Genomic DNA, 14,856 nt, shown 5'->3' with positions numbered 1-14,856 from the left:
CATGATGTATATGCAATTCCATCTGTGTTGATTTAGCTTATTGAAGAGATGCTATGATGTATTAGGCAAATAACTCAAAGCTTCTGGGCAGAAGGTGCTGAAGGCCATTAGCTGCTACCTCTTGGTATCAATGTGGTATACATCATGGAAAACACACACACAACCCCCCCCAGCACACACACACACACAGAGTATACTAGTTTCTCATAATGCAAAAAATCCTGTCATCTCATCTCTTTGTGTGGGCTTTGGACTTGAGAGTACAAGACTAATTGCATTTATTTTCTAAAACAACTTTGGCCTTCAGTATGATCCAATCTATGAAGCTTTAGCTTTAAGGGGTCTTTAAATAAGGATGGAGACCTATGCGCTGTATGCTGGATAAAATTCAGAAGGTGTAAAGGTCAATGGGTCTATAGGACATAGACTCACAGTTTGCATGCTGAGATAGCTGAGAACATCTAATGAGCAAGCAAAGCAAGCCTCTCACTGACCTCTGATAAAAAGAGATGGTTCTAGTGATGACAGTAGCTTTGTTGGTGGTGCTATATAGGCCTAAATCCTGCCAAGTGACTCCAGATCCTTTTGCTCCACACATCTCTAGCTTCTGAGCATACCAGAGCTTGTTAGCATCTCTACTCCTAAAAAGGACATTTGCAGGGAATATAATCAATGAAGCTAACTACCACCACCCAAGACTGCATCAAACCATACCCGTATGTGTGCAATCATGGGAACTCTACCTGTGAAATAGAAAATAGCAGCCCTCTCATGAAAAGCAGCTATTGCTACAATATAATCAATGAAGCTAACTACCACCACCCAAGACTGCGTCAAACCATGCCTGTATGTGTGCAATCATGGGAACTCTACCTGTGAAATAGAAAATAGCAGCCCTCTCATGAAAAGCAGCTATTTGCTACACCACCAAATCCACACCTAAAACAGTCTCTACATCATTCCCTTAAGGTAAAGAAACAGCCTTTGTCAAATTGGCATCAATATAGTCCTCTATAATAATAGATGCATGTGTTAACATGTGGGCAAAAGCCACATGACCTTCCTGTGATGGGGAATGGGCAACAGCAGGCATATCCTGATCCCCCATTTGCAACCTTTCTTGCATCAACTTTTGACATTTACCAGCATCTTCTGCTTCATTCTCATAATCCCCTCCCTAAGGACTCTCATCTTGGCAACCTTGATACCTATCCATATCCATATCCAAGTGTTGTCCAATAAAGTTTAGATCAGTTCCATTCTCAACAGCCATTTGATTTGGCCAACAGCTCCAAAAGGGGGGGGGTTGAAACCCCAATGCAACTAGTGAGCCCTCCTCCTGTCCCCGTCTCTCATCGAGGCAGTGAATAAATCTGTTGTCCGTGCTTCATTGGGGCTATGATCGTGTTTATTCGCATGCTGGACCAAGATGCCTTTTGTCTCTCTTTTTTTCCGTAAAAGGTAATTGTATTAATTACGAAAAGTTTCCATGATTACAGGATACACGATGGCTCTACCCCATCATGTGTACAAACTGATTGTTTACAAGAACCAGAGGGCCAAATAGTTACAAAATCATGGCAAAGACGCGGAGGAAATTGCCATGTGCCAGGGGCGTAAGTCCTCCCGAGAGAGGAAGTCAGAGTGCCGGAGAAGCTGTCTGCGAGTACAAGAAACCTTTAAGCCTAGCAATATGCCGCTGAACATTATAAGCAGAATCAAAAAGGAAAGCATTCCGAATGGTCCATTTGTGCCAACAGCCCCAATATCGAAGAAAGTGAAACAAGATCTTCATATGTGGCTGTGTCGGTGTGGGATATTTGGGCTGCGCGAAAACCCAATCAAACGGGCGAAGCGAGAAACCAACCACCGCTCGCCAGACGGCTGACAAGAATGACCAGATTTTCTGAGCAAGGGGGCAAGAAATAAAACGATGACGGGCGGATTCCACAGTGGTGGTGCAAAAGAAACAGTTGCCATTGGAGATTCGGCGCTTTGAAAGAGCTGAAGCAAGCGGAAGACCACCAATCATCACCCTCCAAAGAAAGACCTTATATTTGAATGGTGTCTTATTTAACCAGCCCTCCATCACAGTTACCCTCCACCATGACGAGGATTTATGTAATCCTCATAGAATATTAGCTTTAGTAACCAGCCATTGATGATCTTTAATCAGAAGATGATACACCTGGTTAGCTGAAGCCTTTTCTAAATGCAGCAGACCTGCAAAGTCCCAATCCTGCCAGGGACGATCCGTAGCAAGGGCAGGAAAGGGTTGTCTGCTCTGAAGCACCCTCAAAAGTTGTTCCCATAAAAACTTGTATCCACGAGGGATCCTGAAAATCCTCCTGGCTGTACGAAACGACATGAACACATTGCGACTGGCAAGAGTAGCATCCGCGACCGAAGTTAAGCCCAAACGAGCCATACGGTTGAATTGTGGTCGAAGCTCATGTTTACCGTCCCACGAAATTAACCGCGAGACTGCCAACAGTTCCAATTGAAACGAATTAGTGGCTGAACAATCCTCCGTTGGATGCCATTGAGACTTCGGAGGACCAGTTTCCAGGAACACACCAAATGGGCAAGCAGAGATGAGGAAAAATTGGAGAACCGAGAATCTGCATTAAGAACATGCCACCACGAACTGCGGATGTGGGTATTACCATGCAGAAGCCCGTGATCCTCAAGAAAGTAACGGGCTATGACGACCCAAGGATGACAATCCGAGCACATGGCGCGAAAAAGAGACCAGCGGAGTGCCAGCATATGAGTGTGGGTATCCAAAACAGCCCCTCCATCCATGCGTTTTGGGGTGCATGCATGCGACCAAGAAATCCAGGAAATACCCGCATGCAAGGAATCCTTCTTCCATAACATGAAACGAATAGACTTCGTAAGATCATTCAGTGTCGTAGTAGTCCAGGGTAGCAATGGCAAGAAATATGTAAGCATTGGCAACATTATTGTCTGGGCTACTTTGAGACGAACATGGAAGGGCCAGGCTTGAGACTTCCAATACAGAAACTTAGCCGCCAGTTTCTGTGAAATCCACTGTAATAGCTGCTTTGGGGAAACATCAACCCCCAAAGGGTACCCAAGATGCCTGGCAATGGAGCCACGGGGAACAACCATACCCTGCCAGTCCAGTGACTGCAAATCCGACTCCGTGCAGTTGAGAATGGCCGATTTCAAGGCATTAATGCGTAGACCAGAAGCCTGACCAAAAAGAGCCCAAACATCTAATGCTTTATGAAGATTATCTTTGTCCGCATGCAGAATCATAAAACTGTCATCAGCCAAGGATTGACCAATGAAGTGCTGTCCAGAGGGAAGCAACAATCCATCCAACTGAGTAGAAGCTGCCATATGAGATAGCATCGAAAGAACCGGATGAGTCGCAAGGGCAAAGAAGAGAGGACTCAAAGGGCACCCCTGTCTGACAGAGCGGGCAAGGACAATTGGCTTGGTAACTCCTCCATTCAACATGACCCGCGAAGATGCTGCAACACTAATAGTATAGATCAGACGAGATATCCGGGCACCAAAGCCCATAGCAGACATAAGTTCTACAATGAAAGACCAGTCCAGATAATCAAAAGCCTTTTCCAGGTCCAATTGAACTAGTACGACCTCCTGATTTGAATGCCTTGCATAATCAATTGCCAGTTGCGCATTTAAGACATTGTGCAAAATGTTTCTGCCCTTAATAAAACCATATTGGAGAGGATGCACAATGGCAGGAAGATGCTTATGGAGGCGATTCGCCATAACTTTTGAAAAGACTTTATATATAGAACCCATCAAAGAAATTGGGCGCCACTGTTTCAACATGGATGGCGAAGGAACTTTTGGAAGCAGTTTAATAAGACCATCTTTCCAAGAGGAAGGCATAATCCCCGTTTCCCATACCCGTTGAAACAAAGCCGTCAAAGGTTTTGCGAGCTGGGTGGCAAAAAACTCAAAGAACTCATTGGTAAGACCATCCCAGCCAGGACTTTTATCCTTAGGTAAGTGTAGCAGAACATCCATGACCTCCGACTCACAAATATCTGCCTCCAGAGTAGATTGCATGTCCTGAGGAACCTGATTGCGGACCAGATCATAAAAAACTGAACGGGCATGAGTAATTTGGCCTGAAGGCGGAGAAGTAGAACCAAGAAGGTCGAGGAAATAATTTCTACACATATTCACAATCATCTGCGGATCAAGAACCATTTGACCTTCTTCATCCTGGAGCCTCGTCATATTCTCTCGAGCAGGAGAGGCATGGAGAGCTCGAAAGAACTTATGGGTCTGACAAGCACTGTCTTGCAGAGTGCCCGTCAACTGTTGCAATTTGACTTGCTGATAGGATTTCAACTGAAACTCTTTAATAAGATCAGCTAGATGCGTTGCCAGTGATAGCAGAAATGCGTCATCGGGAGTATCCACCAGCAAAGAATGAACCAAAGCCAGTAGTTCCTCGGCTGCTTGTCGGCGCCGCCGACAAAGAGAAGCATGATGGATCCCATACTGGCGAGCAACCCGCTACACATTGGAGAGCAATCGTTGAAAGGAAGCAGTGCCCTGGGATGAGAAATCCAATAAGAACCGATCAATCAATTGCTGCATATGGCCCTGGAAGATTGCATGCTTCAAATAAGACGAGTGGAAACGCAATGGGAGTCTATCCAGAAATTGCTTGAAAGGAGCAATTGGTTGTGCAAGGAGCTCAAGCTGCAGAGGGAAATGATCCGACAATGCATATTGTTGTAACACTTTCATTTCGAGCATCTCAGGAAGGAAATCATCATCCTGCATGATGTAAATGGGGTCTAACCGCGACCATGTTGTGGCATATTGGGCAGAATGGAAGGTAAACCCTGTAGAAGAAGGATACAGCCAAGACCAGAGATCTTGCTTAAGAACGGCAAAATCCAACTGCTGCCACGTACGTCTTTCCGGCGCATCCATGATCGAATGTTCTGATATGGACTGTAAAGAATCAACACACATATTAAAATCCCCCATCAAAAAACCCTGTCTGCCAAGGGACAAGGAACTCTGCAAGGTATGCCAAAGCTCCCGACGAGAGAGAGGATCATTCGGAGCATAGAGGCCAAGTAACCATAAGATCTCTCCTTCAAATAAAATTTCAATCACCACAAAGCGGCCATGTACATCATTCTTGATAAGAACCGGCTGATATTTTCATGGACAATCATAAGCACACTAGAATACTGCTTGGCATGTGTCCTTGCATAGAACAAACGAAAACCATGGCAATCCACAACTTTACCCGCTTCACTATGACTCTTGTGTTCAACAGCACACAAGACATCCCACTGATTCTCACGCAATATTGTCCACATGGCATGTTGCTTGTGGCGAGAACAAATTCCTCGCACATTCCACGTAGCTATCTTCATGTGGATGCAAAAGAGGATCAGGTACGAGGCACAGCTTGCCTCGATGAGACCTTTTCGGCGAGAATGTCTAGTACACCCTCATCCAAGAAATCAGCTAACACGGCAAAAGAGTTCTGACGACCAGATTTGGAAGTGGATGGCTTATCCGTTGACTTGGGGATGGAGCGGGGATAATGACGATCCCATGGGGTAATGACATTACCTCAAGTATCAAAAGCCAACTTAGCGGGTGGACCCTTAGGACCATCTGAAGACACTCTCCTAGCTGTCTGTTGACGGGGAGCAGAGGAAACCATAGCAGGAGGAGAGTGCTCTGAAGACATCATTTCCCTCCTGCGCATATACGTACGCATGGAATCTGGTGAGGCAACATGCACAATATCCATCATGCCAACAGCATGCTTGTTGCCTTTTTTCGTGCGTACATCTACCCAGTCATTGCCACCAGAATCCAAACCCGAGACTTGTTGTTTACCTTTATTCAAAACTTTAGGTGGCTGGGTGGCATCTTGCGATGGCGCATCACACATCATATCTTCCATGGGTTGCACAACATGCTCGGCATCTGAAGTGTGGTGCTTCTCTGGGCATTCAGCCATAAAATGCCCCAATTGTCCACATGAAAAGCAATGTCCTGCAAAGTTGCCCCATTTCAAACGAAAATGTAAAGGATGCATGCTAGAGCAGTTAATGCGTAACCAAGCAGGCCTTTTTCGAGCAGTGTCCCATAACATACACAGGCGGTTGCGATTCATGGCCCTTAGGCTTGGGGGGACCAGAACAGTGCCCACAGCAGCCATGGCGTCTTTTAGCAGTGGCCAATAAACAGCCGGACAGTTTTCCACTTCAACCCACACAGGGCATTCATGTTGCAGCAGACGCTGAAAATCTGCCATGGGGCGCCATGGCACCACATGGACCAGACGGCGATCAACGAACAATGGCAGTTTAGACAGAAGAGCAGCACGGTGTGTCTCTGATTTCAACAGCACCTCAAAAAAACCCCGGGGGCCAACAAAATTCTCTTCAACACATTCCTCTTGTAGCAGACTGTGCAGCCACTGGCGAATACGGGAAAGCAGCGGGATCCTACTAGTGAAAAAAAGTATCACAGCACGTTCATAGAACACTGAAAAGGAACGCAATACATGTTTCGGATCCACAGTGGCTTCCAGAACATCTTCCGTTGCAGAGTCCGAAGACTTCCTAATTATGTTGAACATAATCGCCCAGCAAAGTGTTAGCAAACTCCAACAGGTGCTCCCAATCAACCTCCTGGGAGTCCACAGAATCAGAAGCAACCTGAGCATAGGAACGATCCTGATGATCCATTATCCCTGCCGAAGTATGCTTGGTGTGTTTGCCCGCTGGCTGGAGGTCAGGAGCAGGGGGCATCTCCTTTGTGCACGGAACCATGTCCTCTGGTTCCTCGTCAGAATCCGGATCAAGAGCGTCCACCGTTTGGTCTATGAAAGCCAGATCCAGGCCAGCCATATTGTATCAGCACGTATGTCGGACAGAAGCCGAGTGAAAAAATCGCGGGTGGCAGAGACACGCAGGCCGCAACTGGGCGCCGGTACAGAAGCGGACGGACTGTTCAGAAGCAAGTGGAGCCACCTGCCTGGATTAGGGCAGGTCGTCACACCCTACTGTCAAGCGCAGAGCAGGGATGTCAGATTAGGTCAGGTCAACCCTGATTACCAGGTGCTGGGACAGAACACGCTCGTGCAGGCAGAAGACAAACGTCAGGCTGGGACAGGAGACGAATCGATGGGACAGGCAGGATGAAATGAGACCCTGCTCTGGTCAGCCAGGGAAACCAGTTCGTAGGACAAGTGGCTGTTCGCAGGTGGGCGAGGGAAGGGCACGAGCAGGGCGGAACAGACCTTGTGCTGGTGACTCCCCTTTTCTCTCTCTCTCTCTTTTCGCAAAAGGTAATTGTATTAATTACGGAAAAAAGGTACAAGATTACATGATTACATGATTACAAGAGACACGAGGGCCCTAGGCCAACGTGTGGGAAATCCCCGTACTAATGCACTAAAAAGGTTACACCAATCATGGCAACGACCCAGAGGCAATTGCCATATGCCAGGGATGCAAATCCTCCCGAGGGAGCAAGTCGGAGTGCCGGATGAGATCTAGCTGCCAATGCAAGAGCCCTTTAAGCCTGGCAATATGTCTCGGTACATTAGAGGCCGAATCAAAGAGAAAAGCATTGCGCGTGGTCCAAATGTGCCAGCATCCCCAGTATCTGAAAAAGTGAAATAAGATCTTCATATGTAACTGTGGCGGTGTGGGGTACTTTGGGCGCACAAAAACCCAATCGAAAGGAGTTAGTGAGGACCCCACCACTGCGCGCCAGATTTGCGACAAGAGTGACCAGATATTCTTGGCGAGCGGGCAAGAAAGAAAACGATGTCGGGCCGATTCCGCAGTAGTGGTGCAAAAGAAACAATTGCCATTGGAGATTCGACGCTTGGAAAGGGCCGAGGCAAGAGGAAGACCACCAATCATTACCCGCCAAAGAAAGACCTTGCATTTGAAAGGTGCCTTATTCAGCCAGCCCTCCATCAGCGTTCCCTGTCACCATGACAGCGATTTCCGCAGTCCCCAAACAGTATTAGCTTTCACACCCAGCCATTGGTGATCTTGAATGAGAAGATGATACACTTGATTAGTAGAGGCCTTTTCCAGACTCAACCGGCCTGCAAGGTCCCAGTCCTGCCAAGGACGATCCACAGCCAGGGCAGGAAAGGGTTGCCTACCCTGAAGCTCCGACAAAAGCTTTCCCCATAAACCACGGTATCCGCGCGGGATCCTGAAAAGTCTCCTAGCAGTCCGAAACGATGGGAGGACATTGCGAGTGGCAAGGGTAGCATCTGCAATCGAAGTTACACCTAAACGGGCCATGCGGTTAAATCTCGGTCTGAGCTGATGTTTGTCTTCCCATGAAAGTAATCTCGATACTGCCAACAATTCCAGCTGAAAGGAGTTAGCTTGCAAGCGGTCCCCCACTGGATGCCAACGGGCCTTTTGGAGCACCACTTTCCAAGAGCCGACCAAGTGCAGTAACAAAGAGGAAGAGGGACTGGAAAATCGAGAGTCAGCATTAAGGACATGCCACCAGGAGGCCCGAAGTCGTGTGTTACCATGGCGTAGCCTGTTGTCCTCAAGAAAATAGCGGGCTATGATGGTCCACGGGTGATGATCCACACACATGGCACGAAAAAGAGACCAACGAAGAGCCAGCATATGAGTTTCTGCATCCAAAATAGCTCCACCACCCATGCGTTTAGGGGTACATGTATGTGACCATGAAATCCACGAAATGCCTGCCTGCAGTGAATCCTTCTTCCATAGCATGAAACGAATGGGATGAGTGAGAGCCTTCAAAGTAGTAGGCGTCCACGGCAGCAATGGTAGGAAATACGTTAGCATTGGTAGCATAATTGTCTGAGCCACTTTGAGGCGGACATGGAATGGCCACGCTTGCGACTTCCAATACATAAACTTCGCCGCCAGTTTTTGTGAAATCCACTCCAGTAGGTCCTTTGGCCGTACATCCACCCCCAATGGGTATCCAAGATGCCTGACAATGGAGCCACGGGAAACCACTTGGCCCTGCCAGCCTAATGACTGTAAATCAGGCTCCGTGCAACTGAGAATGGCTGACTTAAAGGCATTGATGCGAAGACTAGAGGCCTGACCAAAGAGCGTCCAAACATCTAATGCCTTTCGAATGTTGTCCCTGTCCACCTGCAAAATCATAAAGGTGTCATCAGCCAAAGATTGGCTAATGAAGTGCTGCCCCAAAGGAAGAGACAATCCTGCCAGCTGAGCAGAAGCCGCCATTGAGGATAACATTGAAAGGACCGGGTGAGTCGCCAGGGCAAAGAAGAGAGGACTCAAAGGGCAACCCTGTCTAACCAAGCATGCAAGGACAAATGGCTCATTTACCCCACCATTGAGCATAACTCTTGAAGAAGCCGCAGCACTAATGGTGTAGATCAATCGGGACATCCGAGTACCAAAGCCCATAGCAGACATGAGATCTTCAATTAAAGACCAGTCCACATAGTCAAACGCCTTTTCCAAGTCCAATTGAATCAATACCACTTCCTGACTGGAGTGCCGCGCATAGTCAATAGCCATTTGCACATTTAAGATATTATGCAGAATGTTGCGGCCCTTAATGAAACCATATTGGAGAGGATGCACAATAGCTGGAAGGTGCTTGTGAAGCCGATTCGCCAGCACTTTGGAGAAGATTTTATACATCGAGCCCATTAAAGAAATTGGTCTCCAGTGTTGCAGCATTGACGGCGAAGGGACCTTTGGAATCGGTTTGATAAGGCCTTCTTCTTTCCATGAGGAAGGCATGACCCCTGTTTCCCAAACCTGCTGAAACATGACCGCCAATGGCTTCACCAACTACGTGGCCGAGTTCTCAAAGAATTCATTAGTGAGACCATCCCAACCAGGACTTTTATCCTTAGGCAGGTGCAACAAAACATCCATAACCTCCTCCTCGCAAATATCTGCCTCCAAAGTGGCTTGCATATCAAGTGGAACTTGCTGGCAGACCAGATGATAGAAGACCGAGCGGGCATGCGTAACCTGGCTAGAAGGCGAGGGAGAAGAACCAAGAAGTTCCATAAAATAATTTCTGCACATATTGACAATGCTCTGCGGATCCGTGACCATGCGACCTTCCGAATCCTGGAGTCTAGTCATATTTTCGCGAGCCGGAGAAGCATGCAAGGCGCGAAAGAACTTATGAGACTGGCAGGCACTATCTTGCAATGTGTCAGTCAAGTTATGCAACTTGGCCTGCTGATAAGATTTCAACTGAAACACTTGAATAAGATGGGCCAAACGCCTCTCCAGTGACAGCAGAAAATCATCATCTGGGGAATCCACAAGCAAGGAACGGACCAAAGCCAGTAAGTCCTCTGCTGCATGTCGACGTCGCCGACAAAGAGAGGCATGATGAATCCCATACTGCCGAGCAACCCGCTGCACATTAGAGAGCAGCTGTGCAAATGAAGCCAAGCCCTTAGAGGCGAAGAGGTAGAAGGAAAATCCACTGCCTTGGGAGTGGGGCGGGGATAACGCCGATCCCAGGGTGTAATCACATTACCTTTTGCATCAAATGCCAGCTTAGCAGGTGGGCCCTTGGGACCGTCTGTATAGACTTTCCTTGTAAACTGATTACGGGGGGCAGACGGGGCCATAGGACGCGTAGCCTGCTGTGAAGTGAACATTTATTTCCTGCGCATATACGTGCGCACGGAATCCTGTGAAGCATTAGGCCCAGGATCCGCCAGGCCTGCATCCAACTTTTTACCTTTTTTTTGACGTGCCTCAATCCAATCAGTGCTACGGGAATCCAAACCCAGGACCTGTTGTTTGCCTTTATCCACGACATTAGGTGGCTGAAGGGCCTCTTGTGCCGGGGCATCAAGCACCATGTCATCCTTAGGCAGCATAACCTGCGCATCTTCGGAAGACGGTTGCCTTTCAGGGCATTCGGCCATAAAATGCCCCAATTTACCACATGAAAAGCAGTGTCCTGCAAAGTTGCCCCATTTCAAGCGAAAATGCAAAGGATGCATGCCAGAACAATTGAGGCGAAGCCACGCAGGCCTTTTCCTGGCCGTGTCCCATAACATGCATAAACGGTTTCGATTCATAGCCCTGAGGCTTGGGGGAATCAACACTGTTCCCACAACTGCCATCGCATCCTTCAACAATGGCCAATAGACCGCCGGACAATTTTCCACTTCCACCCACACCGGGCATTCTCGTTGAAGTAGACGCTGGAAGTCGCCCATAGGGCGCCATGGTACAACATGGACCAAGCGGCGATCAAAGAATAATGGCAACTTGGATAGGAGCTCAGCTCGATGTGTTTCCGATTTCAACAGCACCTCATAAAAGCCGCAAGGTCCAAGGAAGATCTCCTCAACACACTCCCCTTGCAATAAATGGTGCATCCACTGGCGAATATGGGAAAGCACTGGGATCTTGCCAGTGAAGAAAAATATAAGAGCACGGTCATAAAACACCGAGAAGGACCGCAAGACTGATTTCGGGTCCACCGTGGCTTCCAGCACATCATCAATTCCCGCGTCAGAAAAAGTTTCATTATTATGCTGGACATAATCGCCAAGCAGAGTATTGGCAAAGTCCAGCAAATGCTCCCAGTCAATCTCCTGCGAATCCACAGGATCAGAGGCAACCTGCGCATAGGAACGTTCCTGAGGACCCATTGGCTCGTCAAAAGTATGCTTGGAGCGTTTGCTCGCAGGCGGCAGTTCAGAACCCGGAGGCATCTCCTCCGTGCACGGCACCATATCCTCCGGCTCCTCTGTATCGGAATCAGGGCCAAGGGCTGCCACCGTCCGGTCTAGAAAATCCATATCCAGGCCAGCCATATTGCTGTCTTTTCTCTGAAGAAGTCGTCAGGCGGCAGTCGTCAGATGGGTCTCCAGGCGGCGCAGGTCTAGGCGATCCTCTCTCTCTCGCTCTTGGCTGCCTTAGCTCGTATTTCAGGAGAAGTGGCGCCGCCTGATGAATCAACTAGTTGTACAGCAGGCGAGCAGAGGCGAGGGGACTGCCCGACGGGCTCAGTCGTGACCAGAGCCAGGCGCCAACAACGCGCAGGAGATGGACGAGGAAGCGAGGTGCAGGTCGCGACGGCGCAAGTCCAGGCCTCGACTTGTTGTGCAGCAGGCGCGCAGAGGCAACGGGACTTCTTGGTGGGCTTAGTCGTGACTAGAGCCAGGCGCCAACAACGCGCAGCAGACGGGCGACAAAACGGGGTGTAGGTCACGATGGCGCAGGTCCAGGCGACCTGGCGTGCAACAGACGACGGCGGCGCAAGACAGACGACGGCGGCGTGGTCAACGGCAGGATTTGACGGCGTGCAACAGACAACGACGTGCAACAGACGACAGCGGCGTGGTCAACGGCAGGATTCGGCGGCAGGCCCGGTTAGGTCACGGGGGTGCCAGGGTCCGACATCGCTCCTCTCCATCTCTCTCTTCCTCTCTCTCTCTCTCTCACACGCACACACACACCCTCTCTCTCTCTCTCTCTCTATAGAAATGGTAGGGTTTGTAGGGAGAAACATAGAGTGTATGGCAAACATTGAGGCAAAGAAACTCAAAAACATTGACGAAGAAGATGAATGAAGAATGATAAACATTGAATCATGCTGATACAAGGGAGCTAAGCTTAGAGGTAACTGCACTATCTTGGTTGATTACGTGGCAACACTTGGAATGGGTTTGTGAAACCGGTCTATGACTCACATAAAGCGGTAGTTCCTTCAATTAACACTTAGCCTTTTCACACACACACAAAAACAGAGACCTCACTCCCTCGCTCAACACTAGATTGGCCCCAAAGACCGGCGCTCCTCTCGGTATTTCTTTATCAATTAAAATATAAAAAGTTACAAAAATGAAATGTTCCAAAATACATAACCTGTGAACGGTTGGTTTTCATCTTTTCTGAGTAAATCCCAACTGCATAAGAACAGTACAACATGACCAGATCAACATCCCTTTTAGGAAAGCATTTTTTGTAACCAAAACTCAATGATTCATGTGCAGAATTGCAGTATGCAGATCTCTGAATTCATTGCTCTTACTGTCCAGCATGTTCAAAATAACATCCCTTTTAGGAAAGCATTTTCTGCGACCAAAACTCAATGATTCATGTGCAGAATTGCAGTCTGCAGATCTCTGAATTTACTGTTCTTACTGTCCAGCATCAAAACAGTCCCACAAATAGCACTAAATTAGAGCTGAAAAACCTTGTTCTTGTGTGGCATGGTTATTACTTCCTTTAGTTCGTGCATTGGAGAAGCCAACATCTGATCCTTGACTTGAGTAGCGAGGCTCTTGCCTCAGCAGAAGTGCAAAGAAAACACAGAATTGTACCTTTGATGGAATCAGTCCATCATGCAGAGCATTTCCTCTGAGAATAGAGAGAGAGTTGACCAGAGGGAGGAAGCTCTACCTTCGTACATGAGTCATAGACGAAGTACTCTCCATAGCTGATGAAACTGTAGCAATCTGCCCTCAGCTCCTCAAAACTTCATTCTCAGATGTGCCTCTTATGCCTATTACGTTTTTTTAAAAATACTCTCACTCTCTCTTTTGGGAATTTGTGCCACATGGGATACATGTAACAATTTTCTCGTTTAAACCTTTCGGTCTAAAATTCTCCATGATTGATGCAAAATTTGACCTTGGCATAGACAGAGAATTAATCCTCGTGCAAAAACAAAGATAATGACTCGAACAGATTTTGGGGTCCAAAAATAGTAACTCCCTAAATTTTAGGGATGGTGACCCTTGCATTCCTCACGTTGTTCTGAGCAACTTTTATCGTTGCAACCATATCAAAAAGTGTAATGTGGCTCAGTTACAATGACTTTTATTCCGTGAGCATTCTCACATGTGCATCTTCTGTCTTGGCCAGGCTCATTGTCTTGCACCATCTCCAATGGCTAAGCACACAGTCCCAAACCACTGGCATTCTATTCTTTAGTGCCCATTCAATATGGAACCGGTCCTAAGGCTTAGACAAACCATTTGTCCAATTTGTCCCAATGGTTGCCCCTTCTGGCCATGCAAAGATCCCGGCTTATTCCAAGAGAACTCTTGGGGTAAAAAGCAACAACAACTAAAGAAAAGAAAAATAAAATATTTATATAAGTAAATAAGGAAAGCAACTGCAAAAAGTATCACCACCTAGTGATAGTTTGGACTGTGAGGGGAGTGAAATGTAGTCCTTTGGGTAGAGGTATCAATGAGATGAGGAAAAGAGCTGCTCTATGGAGGGAGTGAAACGCAGTCCTTAGGAGCTTTTGAAGATGAAGGATGTGCCGAAATCTCTCTATGATGATGGCTGCTGTCATGCTAGGCAGCCAACTGGAGAAGAGAACACAAGAACTTCGGTATAGAACTCTTTGTGTAAGTGGTTGCAGATAGGCGAATGTTGGGGCAGCCCTTCAGAAGAAAATTCCAAAACGTAGGTATTTGATATAGGGGTGATGACAAGGATGTAACTTGCTGTAGATGGCTTGAATCTATTGCAAATGCATCCTCCATTAAGTGGCTGATGTCTGGGAATTGTTGTTTGGGTGTTGGAATGCAGAAGCTGGAAACACACAATAACGATGAATATGATTTGTTGTACTAGTCTAGGAGGAGCGAAGCCAGCAAAAGAAGCAGTGGAAATGATAAAGAACAGGTCGCCAGGCTGAAAACATAGGTTGGGTAGCTCCTTTGATAGGGCAGTAGGCTGGGCAGCAGCCAGCTGAATCAACGTGGCAGTAGATCAGTTCCAGAAGGCAGCACATGATGGTAAATGTTTCGACCCTTCTTACTTGCTCCTATTCTATTGTTTTGAGGAAAACCTCTTGGCT

At 47.5% G+C, this 14,856-nt stretch overlaps 1 protein-coding gene across 9 annotated transcripts in view; it reads left to right on the top strand.

The window, feature by feature from the left end:
* Positions 1–14,856, top strand: part of LOC148026159 (putative sugar phosphate/phosphate translocator At3g14410) — a 140,712-nt gene that overhangs the window by 37,516 nt on the left and 88,340 nt on the right. The gene's annotated exons all lie outside the window — the stretch shown is intronic.

This window comes from Lygodium microphyllum, chromosome 14 (assembly GCF_053477565.2).
Source record: "Lygodium microphyllum isolate KBCC chromosome 14, Lygodium_microphyllum_v1.1.10, whole genome shotgun sequence".
NCBI lineage: Eukaryota > Viridiplantae > Streptophyta > Polypodiopsida > Schizaeales > Lygodiaceae > Lygodium > Lygodium microphyllum.
The sequence above is the reverse complement of the archived record's forward strand: the minus strand, read 5'-3'. Positions and strand labels throughout refer to the sequence as shown.